Source organism: Canis lupus, chromosome 11 (genome assembly GCF_048164855.1).
Source record: "Canis lupus baileyi chromosome 11, mCanLup2.hap1, whole genome shotgun sequence".
Classification (NCBI taxonomy): Eukaryota; Metazoa; Chordata; class Mammalia; order Carnivora; family Canidae; genus Canis; species Canis lupus.
In genome coordinates this window covers 17,757,511-17,782,312 of record NC_132848.1, presented here as the reverse complement: position 1 = coordinate 17,782,312, position 24,802 = coordinate 17,757,511, and the positions used below count along the sequence as shown (strand labels likewise).

General features: G+C 36.3%; 1 protein-coding gene and 1 long non-coding RNA gene across 15 annotated transcripts in view; both read left to right on the top strand.

The window, feature by feature from the left end:
- Positions 1-17,156, top strand: part of LOC140642571 (uncharacterized) — a 41,966-nt gene extending 24,810 nt beyond the window's left edge. The window contains exons 2-3 of the long non-coding RNA XR_012039009.1: positions 16,166-16,228; positions 16,891-17,156. This is a non-coding gene — a long non-coding RNA (uncharacterized lncRNA). The remainder of the gene's footprint in view (positions 1-16,165; positions 16,229-16,890) is intronic.
- The window catches only part of KCNC2 (potassium voltage-gated channel subfamily C member 2), a 228,889-nt gene that overhangs the window by 136,230 nt on the left and 67,857 nt on the right, over positions 1-24,802 (top strand). The window lies entirely within an intron of this gene.

Below are 24,802 nucleotides of genomic sequence, written 5' to 3'. Positions count from 1 at the left end.
GACATTCTGAAAACCACCAATTTACCCTATGCTAGCAGATAGATAGGAATTTGCCATAAGGTTAGGAAACCATAATTAGATACATCGGCCTCTGTCAATTAATATATGTACCTTCCGGTCGTGCTCAGCCCTGCGCTGGGTGCTGAGGGTCAGGCCACCCTGGGGTGTCCACATACAAACTGGACAAAATCCCATCCTAGCAAATTTTTTTTTTTATATCAGGGCTCTGGTATATCAATATATGTATTTTAACTGAGAAGGAGATTCTGGTGCAGGCCTGACGTGGTGCCCACCGAGGCGGGGAGAGCCCTGAACCCTGGAGCAGCGCCCGGAGTGGGCCAGGGGGGCCCAGGGAGGCTCCAGGGCAGAAGGGGGGGTTCTAGAAGACAGTGGGTCTGTAGTGTGGCATGTGGGGGATGGCAGGTGTCCCCGGCGGAGACGCCGCATGTGGCCGGCGAGGCCCTGTGCTTGTTGGAAAGCCACCTCCCTAGGGTGAGACGGAGCTCCGCTGCCTCGGGGCGGCTGGCTGCTTTACAGGAGGAGACGGCGTGCGTGGTTTCTTGGGTGTTTCTTCTCCCCTCTGTTACCTCTCCACGTGGGGCTGATGTCGGGTGGTGAGTACACACATTGGCTCTCGCATACTCACAGCCAAACGCTTCCTAGTGCATAATTACTCTTGGAGGCAAACGCGTCAGAGAAAGGGTTGTGTGCACAGTGCACCTGTTTTGCCCCGTGCTTGTTATTTAATTATTATTTTTTTATGCATTTGTGATCTCAAAAAATGATTTTCAATGAAATTCTTAAGTTATTGTGGAAGAACAATGCGGGTCAACATAACTGACCATGAGATTGAGCAAAGAAGTGGGAAGAACAAAGACAATCTACTTTTTGAAGTTAAGAAAAAGAAAAAACAATTCCTGTAAAATTAAACGGGTTGGAAGAAAGTCTCCACTGAAGGCTTGTGAAGTCGTAGATTCAGACTCCTCCCGCGGTCACTGCGGAATCTAGCATCTCTTTTTTTTTTTTTTTCCTTATTCTCACTGCTGATGAAATGTGGAGAGGCCCAGAGACAAGAACAGGAAGCACGTTATGTCTACTCCCCTCTTCCGACGGATTGAATCCATAGGAGACAGGCTATGTACCAAAGACAGATGTTACGTATTTTCTTCTCTATCTCTAAAATGCTAAAAAAAAAAAAAAAAAAATTTGAAAGAGAGTTTTTACTTAATTCCAGTTAGTTAACATACAGGTGTACAATACAGTGATTCAACCCTTCCATGCATTAGTTGGTGCAGTCAGGAGTGGCCTCCGTAATCCCCAGCACGTATTTAACCCGTTCCCCCCCACCCCATGTCTCCTCTTGGCAACCATCAGTTTGTTCTTTACCATTAAGACTCTGTTTCTTGGTTTGCCTCCCGTTCTCTTTTTTATTCCACGTTGCTCGTTTGTTTTGTTTCCTAAGTTCCACACACAAGTAAAATCATATGGTAGTTTCTCTCTCTGTGACTTCCTCACTGAGCCTACTGCTCTCTGGCTCCACCCATGTCCTTGCGAATAGCATGATTCCAGTCTTCTTTAGGGCTGGCTGCTGTCCCATTGTGTATGTTGACCACACCTTCCTTATCCAGCCATCGGTCTGTGGACGCTCGGGCTTCTTCCCTGATTTGGCCGTTGTGGTTAATGCTGCTATAAACATTGGGGTGCATGTATCCGTTTGAATTAATAGTTTTGTATCCCCCCTAGGATTTCCCTGAAAACCAAAGGAGTTGACACGTGTACGGACTCTAGAACGATGCTGGTTTTGTAGTAAGGGTTCTCAATAAGCGTTGACTTCTATGGTAGTGAAGTTGGAGCACCTTTCTGTATCTCTCCTCTGGTGTCACGTTGTCTTGAAAGTCATCACGGTTATAGAAGATGGGTTTATGTGAAATGAGGGAACTCAATACTTAAATACTCAAGTTTGAGCAAAGGTGGGAGTTAAATTTCTTTATACTGATGTATCCTGAGTTATAGTGCAGGGCCCTCCTGCCAGGGCTGCTCCCCCCTGTACCACTGGCCTGTTGTCCCAAGAAGGAACATGCCCGGCATCCTCCGCTCTTGGTTCAGACTACATCCTCCTCTCACTTTAGTCACAGCTTATGGTTTCTTACTTTTGACCAGTCTTCTTCTTCTTCTTTTTTTTTTTTCTGTAATAACAAATTTTAATAACATTGAGAATAAATTGGAGCTTCGACGTGGATGGACCTGGAGGGTATTATGCTGAGTGAAATAAGTCAATTGAAGAAGGACAAACATTATATGGTCTCATTCATTTAGGGAATATAAAAAATAGTGAAAGGGAATAAAGGGGAAAGGAGAAAAGATGAGTGGGAAATATCAGAAAGGGAGACAGAACATGAGAGACTCCTGACTCTGGGAAACGAACTAGGGGTGGTAGAAGGGGAGGTGGGCGGGGGGCGGGGGGTGACTGGCTGGTTGACCAGTCTTCTTAATGAGTATTATATACAAGAATGGGTGGAATGTATTATCTTTTTTTTTTAAAGCTATTCACACAGAAATGGAGTCTGAGAGTAACCACACAGCATGAAAACAGGTGACAGAAGCAGTCCTGAGAGAGAAAGGGGACTTCACAATAATGGTAATTAGGGATCTCCTCTTACAATGCAGGGAGTAATTGAATATGCAGTATTTGGTCTTTTCCAACACCGGTCTCCTACAGGGTGCATGGATCCTGTGTATTTCTGTTTCTAAATGTGCTACTGTTCCTCCTCCTTTCCTGTCAAAATTACCCAAGGAAATGGAGGTTTAGCTTATTTACTGCTTTATTTGTAATTTTGTATAGTATACTTTGGCAGTTTTATCCTATAGTTTTATATCCTACTTAGATAGCCTAACAAAGGGCATGACCTATTGCTTTGGTCCTGAATTACCTGAACTCCCTGCTAAGATTCTAATGGTTACTGTATTTATTTATTCATTCATTCATTCATTCATTCATTCATTCATTTTAAAATATTTTATTCATTTATTCATGAGAGACACACAGAGAGAGAGAGAGAGAGAGAGAGGCAGAGACACAGGCAGAGGGAGAAGCAGGCCCCATGCAGGGAGCCCGACGTGGGACTCGATCCCAGGACCCCAGGGTCAGGCCCTGGGCTGAAGGCAGCACTAAACCCCTGAGCCACCCAGGCTGCCCAGTTAAGGTTTTTATTTTAAGAATGTTGACAGATGCATGGTTACAAATTAAGGTATATCTTAGAATCCTTTAGAAGAGAGGACATTTTTGTCCTTTAAAATTATCATGGACTGAACAAAAAGAACAAATGAGTAATGCCAAGAAGTTGGTTTGCATCAGGAACCTCACCTTGTTTTCTCAATTATAGTTACCAGGAGCCTTGGAATATCCCATTAGAAAACACATTTAAATTTGCTTAGACAGCGTGTGATAAAATATTACCAAAATGACCATGTGTGGAAAGTAATTATTTGTATGAGTCATTCAGATCCATAAAAGTAAGCATTTATTAAGTCTTAGAAAATTAGTGATTTAAAAAAAAAAAAGAAAATTAGTGATTTTAATGGGGTTTACCATACTGAAAATGTATGATTGTATCCTTGTTTAAATAATGATGCCAAAAGTGATTTCCTGCCCCCCCGCCCCCTCAGCACATAGTAATGAAACTAGCTCTAGCAATGACTTGGTATATTAGTGACATAATGAATCTATTATTAAAAGTTGATGAAACTAAAATTGTATAAACTGATGTATGTTTTCCCCATTGAGTCTATTAAATTAGAGATATTTCCAGACAGAAAAAACCCTTCTTCTTAAGCTTTATTAAAACCTAATCAATAATGCTTATAGTATATTTTCATAGGTAGAAAGAACTAGATACATGTAACTGGAAAATAAGATATTAAAATAAACAGAGCAAGTCAACGACTTTTCTGCTGAAAATACAGTAATGTGCTTTGGGGTTATTAAAATGAGTGAGCATCAAGCATCTTACATTCTACAGGTTAATCATAACCTAAATTAAAAATCTTATTGGCAATACCTAATGATAATATCACCATTTATTATACAGAAGGATAAATTAATTGAAAACTCTGAGCATATAAAGAGACCTTGACACTATTCTAGATCTCTGTATCAAGAAGAATTTCTGGCATCGGTTATACATTTAGATATTCTCATGTCTTCTACATAGGTAGGAGCCAAATTGTTTAAATGTACATCAGGCCTTATTACAGCACGTTCATCTCAAAGCTTTTTAAACCAGCAGTTTGATCATTAGAAAACTGCCATTGTTTTTAATGATAATTTGCAAATGTTAACTAGAAAGATTATCTTTGTTCAGGCAGGCTTAAATAGCTAGTAATTAATTATTCAAGTCCATTCTAAAGGAGGCTTGTAGAAGGATGTTGAAAAAGATTCTATACTTTGCCTTATTGAGGAGCTAGCACGTGTATTGGGATACAGGTTCTTTAGTTCAGAACATGAATATAAGTATAATTGCATTTATTTTCTAAAACTTTAAAGTCAGAAGTTTCAACACTTAATTCAGAAATCAGCAATACACCGTGGCTGTCAGCCACCTCCGCGCAGCCCCAACAGATTCAAGACTTCAAGACTGGTTGTATGGTCTTCTTTTACAGAGGGTTCCCCTCATTCTTTTTCAGTCTTCAGTTTAGAAGGTTTGTGTGCTGTAGCACTTTTATGTTTTGCTCTCCTGAGAAGTGGATTTAATGTTTGAAGATATTTAACTTTTCTCCAAAGAGATTAAGGAGGTTCTTACAGATCCTGAAGGGGTGCTTTCTGTTGAAGGGATAATGGGACGAAGAATCATGACATCTCCTGACTAGAGCAAAGTTTAGCCACCGATGTTGGTTTAAAAGGATGTGGGTTGGGATAAATGAATAAAACAAGACGAAAAACGCGCAAAAAATCATGACGTGGCTATTTCACATTTTAATAGAGTTCTACAGTATAGAGCTGAGTCTGTCTCTTGTATGGATCTTCAGTGTTGTTTTGGGATTAAATTTCAAAGTTCATAGATTAACATTCAGATTCCTTAAATGATTTCTTTCTGTCTAATCTTTCTAGATTCACATTCTTCTACTTTTCCATGTGAAACTTTCATCCAACAACACAACACATCTTGCTCTTTAATTTTTTTTTTTTTTTTTTTTGCTCTTTAATGTTTTATCCCTTCTTCTTTCCCTTGATCCAGGAACAGCTTTCCCTCCTTTAGGAATCTGGATCTGGATTTAACGGAGACCTTCACTATCCTCCCCAGTTAGATGTGCCCTCCTTCTGTGCTTCCGCTGTTTCTCTAACATAACACTCATTACGCCATCATACTAAGTATGAATTTACCTGTCTCTCTCGTTTAACACTTCAATCTCTTTGAGGGCAGGGGATATATAAACTACATCTTTGTAGTGTTAGCATTTCATGCCTGATGTTTGGAACACGATAGGTGTATAATTAACATTTATGAAATGAATAAAAACTGAGCAAAGCTCAGTTCTTAGGCCACGCTTATGATTTTAAACTTGAAAGTGGTCTCCACAATCATCTCTAAATCCAGAATTACATGTAGGACCCAAGAGACCAGAACTTCCATGATAGACTGGGACCAAAATTGTAAATAAGGCTGAAATTATAAGGGTTAATACAGTTATTGCCTTGAGGCAACTTAATTTGATGCACAATTTTCAGAAGGGCAAAGAAAGTGGACTTGATCAAGTTAGCCAGAACTTCATAAAATTTGGATATCAGACCCTCCCTGCCTCCCCTCCTCCCTGCGTTGGCCTCAAATCTGTTTATGGGATTCTTATACACTTCCTACCCCGGAAACAGGCCACTGATATGTTGTGTACAATTTCAACATCAACTTTACCCAAACAGCCAAAAAAATACTTGTGAGTCAGCCTTGGTTAGATTTTCTTTCCCAGCTTGTTGATTTACTGCCTAATTTTTCATATAACCAATTGTAATGGATTTTTTTTACATATTTCGATAGATTATTACAAGAATCCTAAGATCAAACCACCATTTTAAACTCTGAATCTATTTTTTGTTGATGATTCTTTTTCTGACATCATCCTTCCTCTGAAGATGCTTATGATTTCAGAGGCAGACAACTTGAAGAGCTATAGTGGAAAATGGATGATCCATTCCTACTATATGTGAAACTGATGTAGGGAGAGGTTGATTTTCCAGAATATTTAGGAAGAACTTCAGTACAAAGTGACAACTTTACCCAGGCTAAGTATATCTAGTTTATCCGGATTCACTGAGTCAAGAAATCATAAATTGAGAGACATAGCGATATCTTAAGAATAATTACCACCTAGATATAGGGAGCCCATAAATGTATATGCCCTCTGGAATTTTAAATCATTTCTATGGTTTATTCAATAAGGTGTTAGAAAACCAGCTATCTCTGTACTTTGGGAGTTTTATATTCTTTCTACTCTAAACCGATATCTTAATTGCACATAGTTTAGATGAATAATTCACACTCTCCGAATTTAGGTACAACTTTGCTAGTTCTGCAGAGTTTTTAAGCAAGGAAAACAAAAAAAAAAATGTTCAAAATAAGATCATCTGTATCTATCAGAAACGATGTAACATTGCAACTATAGAAAGTTTTTATTAAACGTGTTGATGCCCCTCTATTGGGTTCTTTCCTAAGTTCACTTTTTTGAAAACTTTACCTACCTAAAGAAGTGAGAAGACGCACAAAATTACAAAGAAAATGAGTTCCAGCAGTTCGCACAGAGATACTACTTTGAGTTTTGACAGCTTTTTAAGTGTATTTCCTACTTATAATAAAAAGTTCTTGTCAGCAGAATATATTCAGCCAAGAATTTATTTTAGAATTATGTTTATTTTTAAAACACCAATATTATTGTTGTTATTGCTGTGTGGTGACATTTGTTTATGAGCAGCTTGGAGGGCCAGGGAGTCTTATATGCTTAGATTGAATAATTGAAGAAATGACAGTAGCTCTTTTTCGAGTATAGAATATCAGGTCTGCACAGATAAACGACAGGTGCAGAATCATGAAGCCAGGGAATGAGCTTTACAATTCTCAGTTCAGTTGCTGCAATTTATATGATATATGTTTTTCTATGACATAAATAGACATTTTTGTAATGAGAGATGTACTTCCAAACCTTTGGACGGGCACCATTCCGCCTACTTTGATGGAAATTGTTTTATTGAGAGAGTCTAAATCCCCCAATAGTCCGCAAGTCGTATTTATTTGGCAATTTTGACAGATTTGTGTCTTAAAATCATGTCAGATCAAAGCCATTTCAAGATCTTCAGTTCAGAAACTTTAGTGATGTAGCATTAAAGGCCTGATTTAAAGTGACAAGAGAAAGACGATTGCAAGTTAAAGTTGTCATCCCCAGGCGCTCTCGGGCAAATTCCAGAGAAATTTTTGAGTTCTCTGGAAGGATTCCTGAAAAGCTAACCATGAAATGGTTATTTGTGTATGTTATTTGTATTTGTATATAGGAATTAATTTATTTTTTCTATTGAGTTTCCCTTCAAAATATCCTAACATTTCAGACTTTTGAGTTTCCCAGATATTATCTCTTATCAAGACTTCAGCTGTATAGAAGGTTTAAGCATCTGTAATGCACATATTTAAATAACAGAACTTCCCAAAGGATCTCAGACACATTTTTGAAGTGCCTTTTTTTTTTTTTGTAATTGCAAAAGAATGAATTCCTTTCCTTTTACCATCGTATCTTTTAATTTCCTTAAACATCAGTTTGAATGACCTATGTTGGATCTACTTATCACTGATTAACATCATTTAAAATCTTTTAAATCGAATAAAATTATACATCATGCTTTTCTTCCAACAATGTCCACAAATGTTAAGGTCACTTTAATTCTCCCTTTTGATTATATTATGTTTAGTGACAGCTCTGAACAGCTGGGCGACAAAGGCATCGACAGAAGGACAATATGTAACTTTGCAACTGGCTCCATGACCTATTAATTCCATATTAGCAAAGTTGCATGTATCGAATCAACATTATATTAAAGAATACAGCTATTTGAGCTTTTCCATCAAGACAGTTATATAAACAGAATCTCTGTATCTGGCCTTCTATCATCCAACCCCTTAACTAACTCACATTTGTGTGGAGAGTTAATTGTTCTTCACGATGATAGCCCTGAGGAATTATTCTGAAGTGTCTGCTGAATCACAAAAGAGTTGTATAGTAAGAGTAATTTTCTGTTTTCTGTTTCTGTTCCTTCAAAAATTTCTGTTTTTGAAATTTTCTGTTCCTTCAAAAATTTAGATAATATGCATAAGGTTTTCCAGAGTGGCTGCACCAGTTCACATTCCCACCAACAGTGTAAGAGGGTTCCCTTTTCTCCTCATCCTCTCCAAAATTTGTTGTTTCCTGCCTTGTTAATATGCCCCATTCTCACGACCCAGCAATTGCACTGTTGGGGATTTACCCCAAAGATACAGATGCAGTGAAACGCCGGGACACCTGCACCCCGATGTTTATAGCAGCAATGGCCACGATAGCCAAACTGTGGAAGAAGCCTCGGTGTCCATCGAAAGATGAATGGATAAAGAAGATGTGGTTTATGTATACAATGGAATATTACTCAGCTATTAGAAATGACAAATACCCACCATTTGCTTCAACGTGGATGGAACTGGAGGGTATTATGCTGAGTGAAGTAAGTCAGTCGGAGAAGGACAAACATTATATGTTCTCATTCATTTGGGGAATATAAATAATAGTGAAAGGGAATATAAGGGAAGGGAGAAGAAATGTGTGGGAAATATCAGAAAGGGAGACAGAACGTAAAGGCTGCTAACTCTGGGAAACGAACTAGGGGTGGTGGAAGGGGAGGAGGGCGGGGGGTGGGAGTGAATGGGTGACGGGCACTGGGGGTTATTCTGTATGTTAGTAAATTGAACACCAATAAAAAATAAATTAAAAAAAAAGAATATGCATAAGGTACGTAGGATAATTCTCAGTAGGGATAAGTGATGAACCAAACCACTTAAGATAACAAAGACTGGGGTGGGTTTCTTACTGAATTGTTTATACGGAAAAAAGAGTAAATTTATGAAAAAAACGTGTACTGGGATTTTTAGAATAGTTTTTTTTTTTTTAATTTATAACCCTGGTATGTCTAAGAGTGGGAGATGACACGTAATATTTATTGAGTTCCTTGTTAGTACGTGTGTGGGGCTGTGATGTAGGTTTTGCAGGTTGTGCAGGATGCAATGGCTCCCGACGCAAGGTGGAAATGGGGGATCTAAATCTCCTTTCTCAGTCCCACAAACCATGAGACCTGGTGAAGCTTGGGGGCATTTTTACAAATTAGTCTATCAGAGCAAATCTTTAAATTGCTTCCAAGATGCCTCTCATACTAGAGGAGACCCTGGCATTATACACTTTTTACGTAGATCACCTCATTGGGAGGATCAACCAGCAACTAGATAAGGAATCCTATTATCTCCATCGTTAGGGTGGGACACAGATATAGCCCGAGTAAATTGCCGAGAGTTAACACAGATAGTAAATGGTGAAGGTATCATTCAATCCTAGTTCTGTAAAAATTACTTTCTACTAGACCATGATAATGTAAATAGCCACAGGAAAACAATGAGGAAGAAGAAAATAAAAAGCTTAGCAAAATAAATATAAGAATTCATATGAAAAATATGTCTAAGAAAGGACATATTTTTGCTAAGAAAATAGACAATTAATTATAAAGCATGTATTTTTAATATGTAATTTTCTGCCTCTGCATGTATATGTCCTCTGGGTACATTTATTGCCTTGGCCTGAAAAAAATTACTTTTTCAAGATATTTAAACTCTTCATTTATTTCCCACAAATGCTGTGTTAATCAATATTTATAATTTATAAAGTTATTTCTTTTGTATTAAATTAATACATATATATCTGATGGAGGGTACGTATAAGTTAAATGTATTATAAGTGCATTTACACCTTTATATATTATCTTCTTATAGGATGAATTTAAGAATATGTAAAGATTTTTTTTTAAAGGTCTATTTGTGAGTCTCTCACCTTGAGGACTGAGATAACAATGGCATTGTAGGTGACAGACTGTGGGAATTTTCCTCTGAAAATATTTAATTCTCCTTGAAATAATTTGCCTTTGCAATTTTTAATATTATAAGAGTTAAAGAGTGACTGTGGATTGCCTCAAAATGAGTCATAACAATATTTTTGTACTAAGCAGAATATTCTTATTTATTAATATTTTATTGAGTCAGTACATTTTCTTAAGTCAGTTCATACAGTTTAGCTTGTGATTATTAAAAGCTACATTTCTCTCCATGAGTGAAGAAGCCAGAGAGAGAGATCTCCCATCTCTCATGAAATTTGTCACGGAGAAGTCAGTTAGATCCAGCTTATTACTGTTTTCTTGACGAATGATGGGGCTACTGAACTTGACTTCACAGCCTCAGAAATTGGCCTCCTGAGACCCAGGCTTGCCCTCCTGGCTCCCCCTGAGTAGGAAAGACGTAGACAGGGAGATGAGGCATAAAGGAGGTATTAACTCCTTATTGGCTTGAAGCTTTATTTATGCCCAAAGCCAGTGCATTTAGATCTGCAAGAAGCTTCTACCCAGAGGCGGAAGGTATGGGAGGGCATGCTTTCCTTTTCTTGACATACCCAGTGAAGGGACTTCTCTTCCTCCTTTTAAGTGTTTGGTAATAAAGGATGATTAATTGAGCCCATTCCAGTTATGCTTAGATGGGAAGAGCTAAAGTTAAGACTTCTGTGAACCCCTGAGACTTGCTCATGGTAGTCACTGAGCAACACTCATACTGTATGATGAAATCTTCAGCCACTGCAGTCATTCAATGGCAACCATATACTAAGCCTGAGATGAAAATTAGTTTAATTTATAGATTGCATACAATTAAAGCTATATTTTAATTCTTTTGACAGGTTTCAGTGATTCTTTAATTTTAATTCCCTGTTAGGAAATTGTCCCAGGCAAGTTACTCCTGCATATTCAAGCTCTTTCCACAGTCTTTCCTTTTGCCTCTGAATATACTCAGAATGTCTTCTAAAGAAGAGCAAAACCAAGCAAAGGCGAAGAGACCTTTCTTTAAACTGTTTTCCTTCCTTAAACTTCCTTTAACCAGTTCCAACCAAACTTGTCAGTACAAATACAATTTTTTTTGTCACTATTTCATTCCCATAGGAATAAGGCACACTTAATTTGTCTGTATGGCTTCACCTCTTGTCAGTTCTAACTTCTGCTTTTTTGAATTATTATTTTTTTTTTTTACAAATTATTGACTTCATTAAATAATTCTCTTTTAAAAAATTTATTTATTTATTTATTTTAGAGAGAGAATGGGGAAAAGGGAAGAGGGAGAGACAACCCCAAGGAGACTCCATGGCAAGTGCAGAGCCCAACTGGGGGCTCAGTCTCACAACCCTGAGATCAAACTTCAGCCGAAACCAAGAGGTGATGGTCAACGGGCTATACCACCCAGGCACCTCCCTCATTAAATAATTCTTAACAAAATATATCCACAAATTCCTGTTTTACTTTGGAAATATACCTGGACTGTGTTTTCTTTCTCCATACTTATGGCTTTAACATATGCTTTCATCTTCTCTCATTTAGTCCATTGGAATGACTATTTAGTCATTTCTTCCAGAAGTCCTTCCTTCTCATTAATTAAACTTCATAAAATTCAAAAATAAAGACTGATTGCATCATTACTATGCTTAAAACATCCCTGGGATATCTGTGGTGAACAAAGAATGTCACAGTGTGATTATGGCATCTAAAGACATTCCCAATTTAGATCCAATTCATCACTCATCATTTACTCTATAAGCAGCATGCCCCCCTTTCCATACCATGGTCTACCCACACCTCCAGGTGTGAAGATTTTGCCAAACTCTACCCCAGACTCTGCCTTTTACATGTTTTTCCTTTCCTGAGAAGTCATTTTCCCACCTCCTTTGCTTAAGAGGTAAATCCACAATCACTCCATTGGATCCAGTTGATTTTAGCTCAACAGAAGTGTAATAACACCCCCCAATAGGGGGTCCTCCATATCATTAAGATCAAGAACATAATGAACAAATTATTTTCTCTGCTGTAAAAGAGCTTACAGTTTGCCAGGAGTGGGGCAGGGAGGATGGGCGAGACAGTGACAAATTGGTAATATTGTATGGGAAGCCAGGAAGGGAGAAGCCACTGCTCTTGAACACATTCTCTCTACTGGCGATTTTTCAGATCCTTTTATACAAAGAACAGTTAAAGGGTGGAATCTGTTTTCAGTGCTGCCTTAGTAGGTTTGGGATATGATTCTTCTAACACAACTAGTCATGCAGAGAGTCATAGAGGGCTTTCTAACGGGGTAAGTTGAGTCCAATATCTCCTCTTTAATGAAGACTTTCCATATCCTTTGGAAAGAATTCATCTTTTTTTGTCTCTCCATTCCCTTAGGATTCTGTTTATATTTGTCATGTTTGCTGGTCTATCATGGGTTTTACATATGGCAGGTGTTCAGTAAGTGTTAGTTGAATGCATGTATAATGAATTTCTTGAATAAGATTTAATATACTATAATATTTTGTAATTTATCTGCTTATTTGTTGTAAAAATTTAAATAGAACTGCATATGAATACCACAGTGGTTTAGAGACTTTGCCACAAACTATCTAGGTGACTATAGACATAGGACCCAACTTCTTAAGCTTATCATCCATAAATTGCAGAGATTAAACAAAATGATGTTAAAGATTTTTACAGGTCTAAAATTCCCTTTGCTATTAATTAGTAATAGATAAAAGAACAATTAGAATACCTTTATTTGGTATATTGAAGATAATAATATCACTTTTAAACCATACTCTGTTAAATTTGAAAATCTTTATCTATTTACAATTAACTAGTAAAAACAGGAATACATAGATCAATTCCAGTTTCTCAACATATTGGATTTATTAAAATTAATATTTTAATTTCATTTATTAAATGGTGAAAACTTAAGGAGAAAGAACACGTGGCTTAAAGTCAGATCCATGTAATATAACTACATCATTTTAATAGTAATAAAGTGTCATTAATTTTAGTAAAATTAATTGAAGTGAGTTATTTGATTTGGTTATTATCCAAATCTTTCATTTCTATATGCAAATGAATTATTTCAACTGAGTAGCAATTATAGCCCAAAGACTTAAATTACCTAAGAAATTTTAATTTATTCATAGGTTTTGACAACCACATAATCCAAATTTATAAGTAATTTTGCTCCATTGGCGGAAAAAAACCCTTACTATTACTTCCAATGTTATGAGGAGGACATTATAGTTCAAGCTTTGTTTTTGTAGGAAAATATTAATCTTAACTGTATTAGATTTGTATAACAACAAAATTTTGTAGCAGAATTTAGTGATGCAGAGAACAAATTTTATTGTGACACTTTATACATTGGCTAACCATAAAAAATAGTGCCAAGCAAATGTTGATGAAATAAAAAAAATAATAAAGAAGGCTGAAATGGAAATATTACTATCACACAGTTAGGTCTTTTGAATTATTACGATATTTCTATAAATGAAGAATAAGGCCTTACTTTTCATAGATATTTGATATTAAATATTTCAAGATAAAGTTTTGATATATTTCATATTTTTCTTTGTTGGTACAAATAGGATTGTAGTAAATTGAAAATATGAATGTAATTTTACTTAAGAAAGGAAATCCTGATCATATCAAATGCTTTAATGAGCATTAAAAAATTAAAATTTTACAAACTAATAATTGATAATATAAATATTTATAATATTACAATTATAATATTTATAAAAACTACAAATATTTAACTCTAGGTAAAAATCACATTTATTAATTTCAAAAGTGTTGTTAGAATTAGATCAAGATAGGACTTCACCTGAGTCACCCCAGTATGTTGAATTACTACATTCTCATTGCTGTTGGGGTCTTTTGAAAAACTGAACCAATAGTTGTTGACTGTTACTGTTTAAAATTAAAATTATTTTTTCAAAGACTAATAATTATATGTAATTTTAATTTAATTTTGTATTTCTGTTTTTGTCAACTAAATATTAGCTTATAAGAAAATCAAATTAATGATGCTCAAATAATAAAGAACTTCACTGTTTTCTCTTTCCACCTGTCTAATTGTCTATGTTATATGGGCAAATACACTCACAGTTTAATAAATTTTACATAATTTTTGTATAGTATTTGTTGGTGCTATGCCACATACCATGGATATGAAGTGTAGTGTATACACAACCTAAATAACATACACAAAATATCTTCACCTAAAGTTGTAAAAGGCATATTTTAGTGGAGAGTTAAGTCCACAATATTCAAGTGTGAAACTTCAAAATTAAAAAAAAAAGGAGAACATTTTTTGATTAGTTGAGTTCAAAGTTAAAAGCCAATAATATACACTGTCACAGGAATAAATAGTATTTTTGAATATAATTCCTTTGTCACTCCAAAGTCTACTTTTGAAATCATCCATCCTGTTGGCACCACTGACAACAGCAGAGCAAAAATTCAATGGAAGAAGCTTTAAAGTATCTCCTAATAATACCAGTAGTAAAAAAATTAAAAACGTCATCTCTATAATATGTATGATTTAGAGAAAAAATTATTTGGTCTTCTTACTACAATTACATGGAATACGTAATATACTTCTTGATCAGCAGAATTTAGTATACTAAAGCTTTTTTCCCCTGGAAGTGAAATGTCATAATTATTTCAGAAAAATTGGGACCAAAAAAAAAAAAAAAAAGAAAAATTGGGACATCTTATTAAAATAATCATATCCACAGCATGAAGCTGCATCATGGAAGTTGAAAGGAATTATGGGGAAGTGATATTGTCCATCCAAAATTTGGTTCTTTTTGGCTTTAGAATCTTTTAGAATCTAATAAGAGATTGCATTTCATAGCATCTTAGAGTAGTGTAGTAACGGAATAAAGGAGCTAATAAAAGGTATTTTGAAATCGAGTTTAATAGAAATTAAGCAACATATCTATCGATTTTGCTTCTGAGTATTTATCTGGAGATCAGTCTAGTTTCAGAAACAATGAAAATTTCAAACTGGATGGGAAGGGTTTTTTTTATTGTGTTCCTCTTTTTGTTTAAGAAGTCATTTTAGGCACTTACAGTTTATGAAATCATTTTTGTAACACCAAGAAAGTGAAAATTACCTAGTCTCTTGTTGTTAAGGTTCAGCATTCATCCAAATTGTCATGAATCGTTTGTTGGGGAAAAATAATAATTGATTGTGATAATTAACATATTGGCAAGCTAAGGAAATATGGGCATACTTGACCGGTCTTGCCTTTGCATTTCATTTTTCCCCTCTGCTTCTTACCTGCCTAAACATGTTCATGATAAACTGTGAAAGGATATGTCTCATCTCTGGTCCATATGCATGTTCTGCTCCAAAATGTATAATAAGAAAATTAAGAACAGGAACTGTTTTATTGAATTTACCACCAACATTGTCAATGATTATGTACTGAATGAAGTATTTTGGGTGATTTAGTGCGTGAAATGAGAACTCACTGCTTATTCTGCTTCGACTCCCCCTTCAGCCTGTTGATAACACACACCTACCACAGGCCGCCTCTTCTTCTTGGTGTTGAAGGTCATTGCTGTACGCCAAAAATTGCCCTTCGGGGGGTCAGACAGGCATATGGTACTCTGGGAAGGCTAATAATTTGGCATTCATTTGAAGCTGCTTTCTTAATCCATGACTTGAACGTCTGGTGACTCCTAATTTCTGACTTCTCCTAAAACTCACTCAACACGCAGTCTTCTCCATCTCATTGCACGGCCTGCAATTTTTTCTTGCTTGTAGACCAAGACCCCATGGTTCCTCAGCTGCTCCATCCTGAATCTGATGCTGTGTCCTTCCTTTCAGATCTCTTTCCCCACTCCATGTTCCCACCCTCCTAACGCCTGTCGTCTTTCCTCCGCCTACAACAGCCGGGGCCATGATGCTCTTCTCTTCTTTCACCTGGTGCCATGAACCCCACAATCTGTTTTTACTGTAAGTTAGCTAATTTAGTGCTGTCGACTGAATTATGTCTCCCCTTTGCCTCCCAGATGCATATGCTGATACCCCCAACTGCCCGTGTGACTGCATTGGAAGACAAGGCCTTTGCGGAGGTAAAGTTAAATGAGGCCATAAGGAAATGACTCCATATAGACTGGTGTCCTTATAAGAAGGGGAAACCTACTAGGAAGGAGCACACATATGAGAAAGGCCATGTGAGGATACAGAAAGAAGGAAGCCATCTGCCAGCCAGGAGGACAGGTTGTGCCAGAAAGCAACCCTGCTGGCACCTTGCTATCGGGCTCTAAGGAAATAGATGCCTGTTGTTTTGTTAAGTCACCTTGCCTCCGATACTGTTAGGGCAGCTTGAGCCGATCGATACATCCAGATTATGATTCACTTTCCTGTCAATTCTCTACCTCCTTGCCTAAGTGAAACCTAACTTTTCCTGAGATTGCTTTCAATTAGCGGGCCTCCTTTTGCCATTTTCTTGAAAAGAAGTACTTTTCATTTTCTTCTCTGCTGCTATGTTCATACCGCTCTTGGGAAGCTTTCCTCTCTGGAAGTAATTTGTCACCGGAGTCTATGCTTTTAGGTCATTTCTTCTCGTTGAAAAAAGCCCTAGAACCTCTGAATCTCCTTCAATCTTTCTTGTTAGCATTAGACGTTTCCACCTAAACTTTTTTTGATGCTATTCTCTCTGTCAGTATCTACACAAACTCACAATTCTTGAATTTACTCATCTGCTCAATCCTTTCGTTCCACTTTACCGCAGGTCACAACGGTGATGGAGCTGATTTAGGTAAAGGCCCCGTATTCTGGACAAAGGAAGACAGTGGTAGTTTTAAAATACTTCCCTATTTCTTGATATTCCTCCCTTTAAGAAGTGGAGTCTACTCTGCTGTTGAATGTGGGCTGCCCTTAGTGATTTGTTTCTAACAAATAGAATATGAAGAAAATAATAGTACGGAAATATTTATTGACTTGAATTACAGACTCTTGAACAACCTATAAAGAAATTGCAGAACAGAAGAAGCCAAACTCTAGGGCATTTTTCAAAAATCCTGTGAAGGGTTATTTTTTTTTTTGAAGGGTTATAACCATTTGAAATAATAATAGTGATTTGTTTCTAACGAATAGAATATGAAGAAAAAAATAAAAATAAATAAATAAATAAGAATATGAAGAAAATAATAGTATGGAAAGTAACTTCTGAGACTAAGTCATAAAAGGCATTACATTTTCGTCCTTGTTTTCTCTTACTCTCTTGAATACTTCACTCTGGGAACGGCAGCTGGCGTGTTAGGATGTTGGGAAGACAGGGAGCCCTATGAAAGGCCCACATGGTAAGAAACCGAGGCCTTCTCTCTACAGACACTAAGGATTTGAGGTTTCCTGCCAATGGGCTGTGAGTGAGCTGCCGTGGATGCACGTCTGCCAACTCCAGTTAGACGTTCAGATGGCCGTAGCTGCTGGCCAGAACCAGAACCGTGAGACAGACTACCCAGGTCCCCCCTAACCAGTATGAAATTGGGATAATAAGCATATGTTGTCTTAAGTTGCTAAGTTTTGGGGTGATACTTACACCGCCATAGGGAACTACAACAATGTCCAGAATCATGGGGACAAGAGAATTGGAAGACTGGCAACTGCTCAAGAAGATGATTGGCCCTTGGCCTCCAGTGAGTTAGTGAGTTAGACCCTGAAGTGAGGAGAGAAAGGGAAGCACCAAGATGACCTCTCCGTTTCTACTTGAGTAACAGTGTTATATTTGCTAAGGTAGAGAAGATGAGCGGAAGAACAGATTTGAAAGGAAAGAAATAAAAAACAGTTGGTAAACTATTTTGACTACATGTCCTGTGACAATTATAACAAAGCAGTCTACAGCTCAATGACGTCAGAGGCTATAGATAGAAATTTGGAATCATACGCAAATGCATATAGGTTTTAATAATCTGACCACATCAGGTCACCTAGAAATAGAAAAGGGTCTGGAGCCAAGTTCTATGCCACTCCAACATTTGGAGGTCAGATGGGAGAAAGGACCTAGCAAAGAAGACAGAAACGTATTGTCCAGAGAAGTGGGAAGAATGTAAGAACCTGGTATCCTGGAAATGGTTTAGTGAGAGTGTCTCAAAGGGGGACGGTGACCTTCAGCGACCTTCAGGGTTCACTGCTTTTTGAGAATGTGAACATAAAAATATCCATTAGAATTGCCAACAGGTTTGCAGATGATGACCTCCCTAAGAGCCAGGTGCTCTCGTTGGAGAAATACGAATGGAAGGCAGACAAAGGTGGGTTGATGTGTGACTCAAGCATTTTGTTTTTTCCTGATTCGACTATATTTTACATTTATTTTGAGTCATTTATTTTCTTGCAGAAATATAGATTACACGCTCCTAGAGCTTGTCTTGCTTTCTCTGGAATCTCACAGCAGAGGGCCTTCAAATCATAAGAGTTGGACAAGAAATATTTATTGACTTGAATTACAGACTCTTGAACAACCTATAAAGAAATTGCAGAACAGAAGAAGCCAAACTCTAGGGCATTTTTCAAAAATCTTGTGAAGGGTTATAACCATTTGAAAGGGACGTTGAGGTATGGGGGTTTCTTTTCCAGGCCTGGTTCTTTAAAATTTTATCCTATCTAGAGGAATTTTCACATTTGTAAAATCAAAATCAAGGCTTACTGGATGTGCAAAACCTGTTCAATGGGAGTTGGTGGCTGATTTGTTTAGTATTCTTAAAATGTGTGCCTTATTCAGACAAACAACTCCCAAAATGGCAAAACAGAAGAAAATAAAACAAAGCTTAAAATTCAGGCCCTGGCCAAATTGTTGAAGTTTTAAAAAGGAAAGAATAAGGTGATAAAATAATAGAATATGAATGAAACCCTGAAGTACAGTTTATAGCTATTTCTTCCCAGTCAACGAAGAGCTTTCCGCACACAGTTTAAAAGACGTGTTTTACCTTTAAGAAGGTGCTGTTCTAGAGAATGCTCTATGGACTGCATTGTTCAGATTCTACATGTGGAAAAGAGACACTTCAGGTTTCCTTCTAAGTCAGCACTGTGCAAGCTCAAGAGAATATTAAATGTAGTATTTCCTAGCTATTAAATATTTAGAAGCCTTCCTTCTGTTGTCTCTGTATCAAGGACAAGTCCTGTAAACCTTATTCTGAAAGCCCTGAAATGAGCTAAACAGTCTATGAAAACAACCATTTCTTTCTTTAGCTAGAAAATAGAGATTAAGAAAAGCATATCAAGGAGGAGAAAGAACCCAGCTCACACTTGTCCATTCGTGCAAATTTCAGAATTTTTTAAAGATACGTTAGGCCCAAGATGTATAGTTAACTGTCCAAGCAATGAACCCACGTTGCTTACCAGCCTGATACTCATTTGCTTAGTTATCTTTTCCTATGTAGAATCAGAATTTGGTTATTATGCCATTTACTTTATAAGGACCTTGAAAAAGTACTATATGTAAAGATCCACAAGACAAATCAGGAATAAAGCTCAGAAATTTTATTTTCCTGGCTTTATTGCTTTTGTACTATTGATGACCAAACTTTAACATTCACGTATGCATATCTCCATGTATATATGTGTATAAAACACTATTTATAGGAATATTGTAGTATTTATTTTCTTAATATTTGTGCTCAGTAGAGTTAAAGATTCTTGTTTAAAAAAAGATGAATTCAGATACAATATATGCCATTAAACAGAGAGCTTTGACTTTAGTCTCTATGCCTCAGTTTGCTTTTTCTATAAAATGGAATAATAGAATCTATATATTTTCTGGATTATATATATATATATATATATAGCCATATATATATATATTCTATATATTTTCAGGATTAGGTGCGATGAAAATTATTTTTTAGGACAGATGTGTTACTGAATATTACCTCTTGTATTATTATTATTATTATTATTTTAGATTTTTAGATACTTATTTTTATTATTTTTGGTTGCTACTTTTTGAATGGCAAAGGCAGTATTGCTCCTGCCACATTAAAGCTATTACTAATTTTTTAATTATCACTTATGAATGTCATAGAACTGTTACCAAGGTGATGGTCATGAATTTCTTACTTTCATGATGCCTCTTAGGACAGCAGATACAGAGTTAGATTTTGAGGGAAGAATTAGTGAAAAACCTTACAAAACAAGCATATAGTTACCCTAGATTGCTGATTGGTTATGGGTTGAAAATGTTTGGTGCTATATTAGTTGAGTAGCTTTTTGTGTTTTCTGGAATTAGCACGTTTCACTTATTCTTAAAGCAGAGCCCCCATTTAAAAAAAAAATTGTAATGATCCCTGTAACTGACTTCAGCCCTTGAGAATGCAATAATGTGTGTGTGTGTTTACTTGCCATTCATATTTCTCAGCACCTACTAGTTTATTAATCCCTTGAAATCTGGATTCTTTCCTATTTCTTTACCAAAATGGCTTTATCAAGGAAAACTAATGTTGGTCTAATTATCTCATCCAGTAGACCTTTCTCCATTTTTATCTTCTTTGAACTCTGCAGAAATTGACATTGTTAATCTCTCTTGCTTTAAGCCTTGCTTTCCTTTTTATCCCTGACATTGCCCTGCTCTTGTCACTCAAACTGACAGTCTGTTCCCTTATTAGTCTTCCTTTATACTTTTCTTTCTATTCTATTTGTTGTTTTCATAAGCCTTCTTAAAAATCCCTTTGGAGGAAGTGATTGAGCGTAAATAAGTGCAAAAAAAATGAGTTAAACCTTATTTTTGGTGTGGCCATAGTCTTTGTTATTACTTCTTATCAATATTATTAAGCACTAACAATGTTATTGACATAAAATGCAAATAAAAATTCCTGCTTGTGTCACAAGCTTGTGCTTTACCAAAGGAGCAGAAAATAAAGTATTATAGAAATGAGATAAGTGCTATCATAGAGATATGAGTAGGAAACTAACAAGAAAGTGCTTAATTTTGTGCCTCAGACTTCAGGAATTTCAAAGACCAAGTGATTTCAGAGTCGAGTCTGAAATACTAAGTAGTTCTTTGCCAGCTATACAAAGGAAAAAGGTATATTTGGCACAGAATTAGAGCTTCTGGTACATCAGCCAAGATGGTGATATTCACAGTAGAGATGTATGGAAGGTGCACATAAAGAAATTTCTTGAATGATGTATTAAGAGCATTGTGTGTCCTGTGATGGGAGCCATTAAACTATTTTAAGCAGATGAGTGATATAATCACATTTGTTCCCTTGAAGGAGTGCTTAGTCTTCATAATCTAGGAAAAGCTAATTAAAGGCAAAATAAATATAGGGAAGGGAGAAAATACTAGAGATATTTCAAGTCTGAGAATTTACAGGATTCAGTGATACAACAGATGAAGGTGTTGAGGAAGAAAAAAAACCAGAATCTAAGTACTAAGCTGGTTAACTGATAAATGATGGTTCAGAATAAAATAAATATGTAATGGAATAACAAGATCAGATCTGAGTGACACATTGGGAAGTAGAGTTTGAAGTGTCTTCTAAATCTTCACTAATAAAATGTATGATAATCCCTGTGACGGTTAGTTTTACGTGTCAACTTGATTGGGCTCACAGATGCCCACATGGCTGGTAAACATTTTTGGATGTGTCTGTGAGGGCGTTTCTGGAAGAGATTAGCATTTGAGTCAGTAGACAGAGTGTAGAAAATCCCCTCACCAGTGTGGGTGAGCATGATCCAATCCTTCAAGGACTCAAATAGAACAGAAAGGTAGAGGGAGGGTGAATTCATTCTCTCTGCTTCAGGGGGGATATCCGTCTTCTCCTGACTTTGAACATTGGAGCTCCTGGTTCTTGGGTCACCAGACTCAGACTGGGACTTAACACCATTGACTACCCTAGTTCTGAGGTCCTCAAGCTTGGACCAGTACTACCCTACTGGTTTTCCTAAGCCTTCCTCTGGCAGACAACAAATGGTGGGACTTCTCAACCTCCTTAATCATGTGAGCCAATTCCTCATAATAAATCTCTTACTATTTATATATATAAATATTATATAAATATATAAAAATAAATATCTTACTATTTATATAAATATATATTTACATTTATAAATAAATTTATATTTATAAATTATATTTTTATTAAATTATATTTAATATATTTGATTATTTATTAAATAATTTATATTTATAAATATAAATATATTTTTATATTTAATATATTAATATATATTAAATATATTTTATTTATATTATTATAGTTATATAAATATAAAAAAATATATATATCCTGTTGGATCCATTTCTCTGTAGAACTCAGACTCATATTATTTTGCCATTATATCATTTGTTATTTAATTAAGACTGAAGAACTCTGTGGACTTGGATAATTATGGCAGGTCACCCACAAAAAAAGGTGTAAACTAGAGATTGACAGTTTTGAGCTATCACTGATGCATTGATGGCAGATGAAATCATGGAAGATGAGATTACTAAGTTTCAAGCAATTCTAGTATTTAAGCAGTTGCTACAGATATTTCTGGTTATTCTAGATTTCTGTGACCACTGAGAATTCCTTAGCTTAGCATTCATTGTATTCATGACAGTTTTAAAACTATTAACACGATAAATGCACATTTTTATTTATTTACTTTATAATCTAGTAAAGCAGCTGATTGTGTTGGAGATTGCTTTGGAGACCTTGTGATCTTTGTATAGAGTTCCTGGTGGGCCCTATTAGTATTTATAGGAGGGTTAGGAGATACTTATTTTCCTGGATTAGGACATAACCTAGTGATGTAAGCAAACATATTTTTAATGAAAATAATTTTTTTTAATTGAAGTAAAACTGGCAAACCATATCCTATTAGTTTCAGTGTACATAATAATGATTCGATATTTTTATACATTATGAAATGATCCCCACAATAAGTCTAGTTGTCTTTTGTCACCACATAAAGTTATTACAGTATCATTGACTATATTCCCTATGCTGTGCATCTCCATGATTTAGAAAAATATATTTTTTTAAAGAATAAAATTTCTAAAAGAGGAAAAATAAAGTGAGAAAAGTGGCATTGTTTTACATTTTGCAGCTCTTTCTCATGTCTGATTTAATAGAAAGTGGGCTAGATTCTCATATCTCCGTGGTGCATTCAATCTGTTGCAATACCACATCATGCAGCTTCTGGAAAACTCTTCTGTAAACTAGTAAGACAGTGAGAATGAAAAAGACAAAAGATATTTTAATATTATTTCAAGCTAATTTTGATTTTATAAACCCAAGAGAATGGTCTCTGGACCCCTAGAAGTTCCAAGCCACACTCTAATAGCTGTTGATACAGTTAAATTGCTTAGGCAAACATTAAGGTGGACCCTACTGGATTTTTAATTACAAAGCCAGTCAGTCCCTCCCTATTTTAAATATGACTTTTCTACATCTTGTAATGAAATTACCAATTATCCAGGAGTTTTTGTTTTGTGGAATGGAATGTAGAAAATTTGATTCTGGGAGGAATCTGCAACTATTTGCAAGAGCACCCGATATCTTCAGACAGAAGAGGAACTAGACTCCAGTATCCTCTCTCTACGTAGGCATACCTGCTTAAGTAGACTAGGGTGGATTGGAAGTGTCCTGACCCAGGCTTCATAGCAAGGAAGAACAAATATCCAGCAAACAAAATGATCTGGAGGAAAAAGGAATGGTCAGTAAAGCTCTAATTTAAATATATAAATGAGGAAGGAGAGGGAAAAGCGCAGTCCACTGGAGCTATGGCTGGTCTCGGAAGACTCTCAGGACTTGGCTATCAGTGTATATGGTTATGTTTTAGAAACGATAACTGAGCAAGCAGATACAGAAAAAGAGAATGATAACATTTGAGACTGAAGCTTGGGATTCCCAGTGTTGCGCCAGGATCTGGGGAGGAGCCCCCGCAGCTAGACAGGCACCCCTGGTGCTCTGTAGAGTACGTGTTAACCACAGTGCCGGCTGTCGTGTTGAAAGAAGTGGACTTCTCAGAGTCAACGAATCTTTGGCAAATGTTTGTAAGCTTGTCCCCTCCCTTCACGTTTGACTAACATTCTCTTTGTGTCCCTTACTCACCACTAAGTTAAACCAAAGATTCTCAGATAATGTAATTTGGAAAGTGATTGTTAGCCTCAAAAAGACAGCCTAGGGCTTATAGTAGATAAGGTTTAAAAATGTGACCAGCTAGGTATTCCTGGATGATGGTGTAGGTCATATCATTCCAAGACAAACTGAATCATTTAAAAATAAATTTAAGACAAATTAATATATGTTAAATATGGAAATTTTGGAGGGAGTTTTCAATAACTGGAATTCAATAGTTGGAATAATTACAATACCATGTTTATCTTATGACATGACTATAATCTGATATTCTTATGACTAAAGGGGTAAAAATCTTCTTCAGTCCAATAAACAGTTGTAAAAATTATTTTCATGCAATGTATTGATTATGAACACTATTTTTAGAGAGAGGACATGCATGCAAGCTTAGAGGGAGGAGAAATAGGAAGAGGGAGAGGAAAAACCTTAAGTAGGTTCCATGCCCAGTGCAGAGACCAACAGGGAGCCCAATGCAGAGCTTGATCTCACAACCCTGAGATCATGATCCGAGTTGAAATAGAGCCAACACTTAACCAACTGAGCCACACAGGCACCCGAGAAAACACTTTATTTAAACTT